Raw genomic sequence first — 9,739 nt, forward strand, 5'->3', positions numbered from 1 at the left:
AGCTCCTGTTGTCAATGCACTGGACAATGCAGACAATGGGGAAGTGGTGGCCTAGTGGGTAAGGAAGCAGATCCATAATCAGAAAGTTACCAGTCACCGGATCTGAACCCAATCAAGATGGTTTGGGGTGAGCTGGACCGCAGAGTGAAGGCAAAGGGGCCAAAACAAGTGCTAAAACACGTCTGGGAACTCCTTCAAGACTGTTGGAAAACCATTTCAAGTGACTAACTTGTAACTCTCTTATTGTCAAACTTGTGTACAGAATCTACAACAGATCTACAAGCAGTAATCTAAATATTCTTTAAAGAGGAAGGTCTTGGGCTGTTTTAGAAGGAGAGAGCTGTGAGTTGTCCAGGTAAATAGCAAGATCCTGATGTGGTGAAGAATCTGCTGGAATGAATATTAGTTCAGTTTTGGTGGGATTGAGTTGGAGGTGATGGGCTGCCATCCAAGACAAAATGTCGGTTAGACATGCAGAGATTTTGGAAGCAGCATGTAGATCAGAGGGAGGAAAGGAGAAGAGTAGTTGTGTGTCGTCGGCATAGCAGTGGTAGGATAATCCATGTGAGGAAATTACACAAGATCATTGGTGAGGTAGAGTGAGAAAAGGAGAGGAACTAGCACCGGACCTTGAAGGACACCAGTGGATAGTCTACGTGGGGTAGAGGAGGATCCTTTCCAAGTCACTTGGTAAGATCGCTCATCAAGGTAGGAAGCAAACCACTACCATGCTGAGCCCTGAATTCCAAGCCTCTTCAGGATTGGCAAAACTGTCATCTGTACTTATTCTCCTAGACCTCTCTGCAGCATTTGACACCATTAACCACAAGACTCTCGTCAATCTGGCCGCATGTAGCTGCTCGGTAACAGCCAGAAGGGCAGTCTCAGTGGAATGAGCTGTTCTAAAGCCAGACTGGTTAGGATCCAGGAGGTCGTTCTGTGATAGATGGAGTGATAGCTGGTTGTAGACACAGTGCTCAAGGATTTTGGATAGAAATGAGAGGAGGAAAACTGGTCTGTAAATTGTTGATGTCTGTAGGATCAGCAGTGGGTGTCTTTAGGATTGGAAGAACCCTGGCTGTTTTAAAGGCGGATGGTACATGGCCAGATGACATTGAGTTGTTTATGATATAAGAAATGAAAGGGATGAGGTCAGGGGAGATGGTTTGAAGCATTGCTGAATGGATTGGATCTAGTGGACAGGTGGTTGGGTTGCCTGTAGATATTATCTGAATGATTTAACCAGATGTGATCTAAGAAAATTGATTTAGAGTAGTTGTAGAATTTTCAGAGGGTAGAGTAGGATGTGGTGGAGAATGTCTCACAGATTTTTTCAATATTCCCTGGGGGCGAATGGAGACCAATCCAAAAGGGCGGCCTGCTGTTACGCCAGTCCATGTCATCTACGTATATGATCTCTATGCAAAACCAAAGACTGAGCCCTGAAAGATGCCAGACTTTTATGCAGCATATGGTAGGGTAACCAGACATCCCTGATTTTTGGAGACCGTCCATGTTTTGCACTCTTTCTCTACAGTCCGGGGTTGAACGTCACCCTGTAACATTACCATACCAGATGGTGGCGCTGTTGATGTACATTGAGAAACGGAATGCGGCATCTAGCATTACCTAACAGTTCTTAGCATAAACAGCTTCTGAAATACTTGTTTTATACTTGTTTTGTGCCTACCCTACAAATGCTGCTGTTTGCACGTTTTTAAGGAATTTGAGCTGTGGTTAATTTCTCCCATGACTTCTGTGATCTGTGGGTATTGGTCGGTTTTGAATTTCACATGCAGTGCCCCTTCACTTTCATGTGTTTAAGTCAAAGAATGGTGATTCATGTACTAGGTTTTATTACATTTTATTACACTATTCTGAGGGGAATAAAGGGCAATCCTTTTTGAGCACCAGGAAAGAGTCCCTTAGCTGCTGTCTGGGTACTTTGTTTTTACACCCTCATGCCTCTAAGTATTCCTAGCAACCTTTCAGAAGGTATTTTGCCACCAACAAAACACACACAAATTGTGTTAATCATTTAACTGCTTCTTGCTTCACAAAGACAGCAAGGTTCTGTAGCTACACCTCATTTCTGGGGGATCCTTTTTCTGAAGGTCATGACAAGAGCAGCCATAGCACATAGTAACTTAATATCATTTGAAAAAAAGGCTGATCATCATGTATCCAACTGTCTTAGATCCTTGACTTCTTTGTGGGCAGGCACCACCATGGAAGAGCCTGACCCACAAGGTAGTCAAGGTTATATTACAACCAAACGACCATGGTTGTAGTTTGAGAGACTTAGCCTTCTGGGAAACAGGACAATGCCCTTATTTTTAGGCATCTCTTGCAGGGATCATATAAATTATTAAGTTCATGTTATTTAGAAATTTGTGACCACTATATATATATATATATATATATATATATATATATATATATATATATATATATATATATATATATATATATAATGTTGATCCATACCTATCATGTTGGATCAACTTAAAAACTGGTCAACAAGAATGAAAGTATTTAAGTTCATGTAACTTAGAAATGTGTTTTGTTGTGGCCAAAAAGATACTTCACCAAAAATAAAACATTGCTTTGATTTAATGTAATTCTGCCAGCAGTTGGCTTAACTTAAATCTAGTGAAAAACGTTAACGTATTTTTAACGTCATGTTCAGCAGAACGTGAAAGTGAGGTGATTGTCATTGTGAAACACTGCAGCACAATGAAATGTGTCCTCTGCTTTTAACAATCACCCTTGGTGAGCAGTGGGCAGCCATGACTGGTTCCAAGGGAGCAGTGTGGGGACTGAGCTTTGCTCAGTGGCACCTTGGTGGCACATTGGCAGTTCAAGAATTTGGTTCTATTATAGGAATGGATGGGCACTCGGGATCGGCCAATATCCAAACACCAGTATCAAACACTGGTATCAGAACTGAGAAAGCTGGATTAATAATTAAAGATCCACTAATGTAATAGAAATGTGACCAGACCAAGTTAAATAATGAACCTGCGCTAAATTCACTGAAATCCATTTCCCCAACACATGACTGGTGTATGAGGAGGTGAAGACATTTATGTTTCTTTTGTTTGAGGATGTGTGAGTTGGTACAAGATTGTGTGCATGTCCTGGTTTTTATTGTGCCTAAATGTTGTTGTCAGTCTTTCTGCACATGCAAACCTCTTGCAGGAGATAGGGCTGTTGATTATATTCTCATGGTTGCACTCCTTCAAGTTTCATCATGCAGTAAGAAGCATGGAGGGTGGGGTGAGGATGGGAGCGTCGCCGTCCGAGAAGGAGACGATATAGACCATCTCTACCTTCTGTAGTCATGGGCAACATGAGATCTTTGCCCAACAAGATGGACGAGCTAACGGCGCTAACCCGGTACCAGACGGAATTCCGACAGTGTAGCATTATGATGCTAACGGAGACCTGGCTATCACCGGTAACTCCGGACACAAACGTGGCTCTGCCCGGATTCCAGCTGCTGCGGGCGGACAGGGGGACTAGCAATGTTTGTGAATGACAGATGGTGTAACCCTGGGCACATCACTGTGAAAAAGCAACTTTGCAGTAGAGACATTGAGCTGTTAGCCGTTAGCATGCGACCATACTACCTCCCTAGGGGATTCTCGCATGTTATCACGATAACGGCGTATGTGCCCCCGCTCGGCCAACGCGGAGGCAGCCTGTGACTCACTACTCTGTGGTCAGCAGACTGCAGACACAATCCTCACAGGCTCTGTTTTTAATATCGGGTGACTTTATTCACGTGTCACTGGACTCCACACTGCCCACCTTCACCCAGTACGTGACATGCACCACAGGAGACAATAAAACATTGGACTTACTGTATGCCAACACAAAAAAGGTGTACAGTTCATCACCTCTCCCTCCCCTGGGAAGATCTGATCAAAACCTGGTGCACCTTGTCCCAGTGTACAAGCCCTTAGTGCGCAGGGAGCCAGCAGTCACCCGCACAGTACAGGGATGGTCTGAGGAGAGCGAGGAGGCTCTAAAGGACTGTTTTGAGTCGACTGTGTGGGACGTGCTGTGTGACCTCCATGGGGAGGACAGACAACATTGTGACATGCATTACCGAATACATAAACTTCTGTATGGATAACACCGTACCCACCAAGACTGTACGGTGCTACCCCAACAAACCCTGGATTACTACAGAAATCAAGGCAGTCCTCAAGCAGAAGAGGAGGGCCTTCAAATCAGGAGACAAGGAGGAGCTGAAAAGGGTGCAGAGGGAATTAAAAAGACTAATCAGGGATGGAAAGGACAGCTACAGGCAGAGGATGGAAAACCAGCTCCAGCAGAACAATGTCTGCAGAGTCTGGAAGGGCCTCAGAACCATCTCAGGCCACAAAGAAAAGAACTCTCTGCCGGTGGGGGATGTCCCCGTTCCGGATGGTTCTGCGGCGTTCTCCAGAGGTTGTGTATGATCATGTTTCTGCATCTCTTTACGTGCATCTCCCCCACCGCTTCCTGTTTCCGGTGCTGCTGGCAAAAAATAACCGCAGGTACTCTAGTATAGTGATTCACGTCGGCGCTAACGACGTCCGGCTACGGCAGTCGGAAGTAACTAAAGATAATTTTAAAGAGATGCTTGAACTGGCTAAAACGATGTCAGATACAGTAATCTGCTCTGGCCCATTACCGCAGTTTCGGCGTAGCGACGAGACCTGTAGCATGCTCCTCGATATATATCGCTGGTTGTCGGAGTGGTGTCCAAAAAATAAAGTGGGTTTTGTTAATAACTGGCCAATATTTAGGGGGAAGCCTGGTCTTTTTGGGCGATACGGCATCCACCTCAACTGGGCGGGTGCCACTCAGTTGTCTAAAAAATTGGCTCATAGTCTTAGAACCAAAAAACAAAACTGATTTGCCAGAGCCGAGACCAGGCAGCAGACAGACCGGCTAAACCGAGTGTCTGCCATTTGCGTAGAGCCGCCACTCAGCGTGTACAATATTGACACTGTGTCTGTACCTCGCTCTATTAAAACAAGAGATTCTACAAGAAACATTAATAAAAAACTCATAAATATGCTGACACTGTTTCGGGAACTTACTAACCGTTACTGACACCCCGCCCAGTCCGTGGAACAGACACAATCACTCCTTCTCAACCTACCACCAGCACCCCAACATAAGAATAGGATTATTAAATGTTAGATCCCTTACACCTAAAACGCTCATTGTCAATGAAATGATTACAGATCAGGGGTTCGATGTACTGTGCCTGACCGAAACTTGGTTAAAACAAAACGAATTTGTAGCATTGAACGAGTCTAGTCCTCCTGGATACAGCTATGTACACAAACCTCGCTTAACTGGAAGAGGAGGTGGCGTCGCAGTAATTTATAAGGATAACCTCGGTATTACTCAAACCCAGACAAGGATTTAACTCTTTTGAGATTCTACATACCAATATAACTCATGTAGTCTCACAAAATAAAAATCCTAAATTCATTCCATTGATTATTATTTACAGACCCCCTGGACCTTATTCTGAGTTTCTTAGTGAATTTACAGATTTTGTCTCCAACTTAGTTGTATCTGTGGATAAAGCCCTAATTGTCGGCGACTTTAACATCCACTGTGATAAATTAGAAGACTCACTAAGAACAGCATTCCAGTCTTTATTAGACTCAGTTGGAGTTAACCAACATATAACAGGACCTACTCACGAACGTGGTCACACGCTCTATCTTGTGTTGACCTTCGGTTTAAATATAGAAGATATAGTTACTCTTCCGCAATCTGAAATTCTCTCAGATAATTTCATCACTTTTAAAATATGTCTCAGACACAACAAACTCAATCCCCCTTGTTATAGAGACAAACTGACAATTACATCAAGTACGGCACAGAGGTTTATTAATACCTTACCAGATTTATCAACGCTAATAAACTCACCGTCAGACCCCGCTGAACTCGACCAAGCGACCAAATGTCTAGAATTAACACTGCGTAGTACGTTAGATATAGTCGCTCCCCTCAAAAGGAAGATGGTAAGAGATAAAAACGTAATTCCTTGGTATAATGATCACACGCGCTCGCTTAAGAAGACCGGCCGGAAATTAGAACGCAAATGGCGTCAAAGTAAATTAAACATATTCCGAATAGCTTAGAAGGAGAGCCTACTTAACTATAAGAAGGCTCTTAGCGCGGCTCGATCAACGTATCTCTCCTCGTTAATAGACAAAAACAAAAATAATCCCGGATTCCTGTTTAAAACTATAGCCAAACTAACCAGGAATAAGACAGAAATGGATGCGACCACTCAATATAATCATAGTAGCGATGATTTTATGAATTTCTTTAATACGAAAATTGTCGCAAATAGAGAGAAGATTAAAAGCACAACAAATAGCTCCGCCGATATTTCCATGGAAAATAATCTTCTAATAGACCACCGATTAGAACGATTCAACCCTATTAAAGAGCATGAATTTATCAAATTAATCTCATCATCAAATCAATGTACTTGCGCTTTGGATCCGATTCCAACAAGGCTCCTTAAGCAAATAGCACCCAATGTTATAAATTCTATTCTCAAAATTGTTAACTCGTCGCTTAGTATCGGCCACGTACAAAGTTCGTTCAAGGTAGCAGTCATTAGACCCCTGATTAAAAAGCCGGATCTTGATCGCAGTCAGCTTTCAAATTATAGACCGATATCCAACCTTCCGTTCATATCAAAAATCTTAGAAAAAGTTGTAGCCCAGCAGCTGAGCACATACCTAGACTGTAACAATATCCAGGAAGTATATCAATCAGGATTTAGACCTCATCATAGCACTGAGACAGCGCTGGTTAAAGTGGTTAATGACCTGCTGTTGGCCTCTGATCAGGGGCGCATCTCGCTGCTTGTCCTGCTTGATCTGAGTGCAGCGTTTGACACTATTGATCACGCTATTCTCCTTGCCAGGTTAGAGAATGTTATCAGGATTAAGGGAACAGCCCTTGAATGATATCGGTTGGTCAAATATGATCTGAACCAGTTTGTGGACATCAATGGTGTTTCGTCTTCACATAGTAAAGTAGAGTTTGGTGTTCCACAAGGTTCTGTCCTAGGTCCGTTACTTTTTTCTCTATACATGTTACCTTTAGGTGACGTCATCCGCAAACACGGTATTAGCTTTCATTGCTACGCTGACGACACACAGCTGTATCTGTCAGCAATGCCAGACCAGAGGCAGCAGCTGAACAAAATAGAGAATTGTCTGAAGGACATTAGACAGTGGATGCTCTCCAACTTTCTCCTGTTAAACCCTGACAGGACAGAAGCACTTGTACTTGGGCCTCAAGCAGCCAGGCATAAGATGGCTGACTACATCATAACCCTGGTAGCCTTTCTATCTCACCAAGTATTGAAGTAAAGGATCTAGGTGTCATCATTGATGCAGGTCTCTCATTCAATTCGCACGTAGATAATGTCACTAGGATAGCATTATTTCACCTTAGAAATAAGAAATATCATTTCAATGCATGATGCAGAAAAGTTGGTCCATGCATTTATTACATCAAGGTTAGATTACTGCAATGCATTATTGTCTGGATGCTCTAGTAGGTGCATGAGTAAACTCCAGCTAGTACAGAATGCTGCAGCCAGAGTTCTAACCAGAACCAGGAAATTTGACCACATCACCCCAGTCTTACAATCACTGCACTGGTTACCCATCAAATTTAGGATTGACTACAAAATCCTACTTTTAACCTATAAAGCTCTAAATGGTCTCGCCCCGCAATACCTGAGTGAACTTTTGGTTCTTTACGAACCGCCACACCCCCTTCGATCAATGGGTGCGGGGTCACTACTGGTACCAAAGGTGCAGAAGGTCACAGCTGGGAGCAGATCCTTCTCCTATAGAGCTCCACAGTTGTGGAACAGCTTGCCTGTCAGTGTCTGGAATTCAGACACAGTCTCAGTGTTTAAATCCAATCTCAAAACCTATCTGTTTTCTCTGGCTTTTTGTTAAAATCCTAGACCCTCATTTCACTTGATTTTGACGCAGTGTCAATTATAAAGTCCAGTTTATCACAGACAAAGTTAAATTCACCAGTTAGGCTGTCCTAGTAGCACCAATATACCATTATAACCACATATTTCAGTATCGGTCGTACAGTGCAACCGTCTGCCGCTGCTTCTGTTTGTTTAACTAGAGAAGCGAGGTGAGCCGCCTGGCCAAGTGGTGCGGAGACAACAATCTATCCCTGAATGTGGAGAAGACGAAAGAGATTGTTGTTGACTTCAGGAGAGGAAACACTCAGCATGCTCCTCTGACCATCAACGGTGCATCTGTGGAGAGAGTGAGCAGCACCAAGTTCCTGGGTGTGCACATTACTGAGGATCTCTCCTGGACAAAAAAACACCACTGCATTGGCCAAGAAATCACAGCAGCGTCTCTACTTCCTCCGCAAACTTAGAAGAGCAAGAGCACCAGCCCCCATCATGTACACATTCTACCGAGGAACCATCGAGAGCACCCTGTCTAGCTGCATCACTGTGTGGTTTGGAGCCTGCAATGAGTCCTGCCAAAAAACTCTCCAACGCATAGTCAGAGCAGGTGTCCCTCTCCCCTCCCTCCAAGACATCTACAGCACACGCCTCACCAAGAAAGCCCTCGGCATAGCAGCTGATCCCACCCACCCAATGCAAACCTTCTTCAGCCTCCTGCCATCAGGGAGGAGACTGCGGAGTCTCCAGGCCAGGACCAGCAGACTGAAGGACAGCTTCACCAATCAGGCTGTCAGGAAACTCAACTCCCTCCCAGCTCTGCCCCCACTCCCCTCTTCAGCTCCACAAACTTTCTGAACCCTAACACACAAACTGACCATGCACCAGTCACTCTGTGCAGCTCTGGTCTGCCAACTACCTCACTTGTCACTTCGTCACTTTAAACTTACCTCTGTTGCACTACATGGTTTTGCACTCTCCACCATGTGCCCGTATTTGTATATGGTGTTTTTAAAATTGTATATTGTGTTTTTTTTTATATTGTATTTATACTTTGTATTCAATGTTACTGTTACTGTTTTTGTATTTAAATGTTACTTGTATGGGTCAGAGAGTAACGTAATTTCAATTCTCTGCATGTCCTGTACATGTGGCAGAATTGACAATAAAGCTGACTTGACTTTTTCTCCAAGACACGGAATCAAGCACCCAGACTACTGGCAGACCCCAGTGATCAGACCAGCAAATAAATCCTGGTTCCTGACAACTGCTTTACAAGGACAAAACATGAAACAAACCAGAGGGTCGCCACAGCCACCACCACCATTACAACTACAGCTTCAGGGATCTTCAAATGGACCAGTAACATCATTACGGACACGTAATCTAGACCATGACACTGAATACTTCCTGGACTTCTCCAACCCTACAACCGTAGGACTTATCATTATATCATATCCAACCCTGCACTGACACCATTTGCAGGCTCACTCTACCCTGGAAGGGGGTCCCTCTCTGTATCACTCCTTCCCAAGGTTTCTTTCTTTTTTTTCTCTCTCCTAGAGTTTTTTTGTGTGGAGTTTTTCCTTGTGTGCAGAAGGGTCAAGTGTGGGGGGTGTCAACTGTAGGGTCTTTCAAAGCCCATTGAGACATACTGTATGTGATTTTGGGCTATATAAGAAATAAAAAATGTTGTTGGGGGATGTGAGGTGGGCAAATGAGCTGAATCACTTTTTCAACAGGTTTGATTCA

Source organism: Denticeps clupeoides, chromosome 1 (assembly GCF_900700375.1).
Source record: "Denticeps clupeoides chromosome 1, fDenClu1.1, whole genome shotgun sequence".
Classification (NCBI taxonomy): Eukaryota; Metazoa; Chordata; class Actinopteri; order Clupeiformes; family Denticipitidae; genus Denticeps; species Denticeps clupeoides.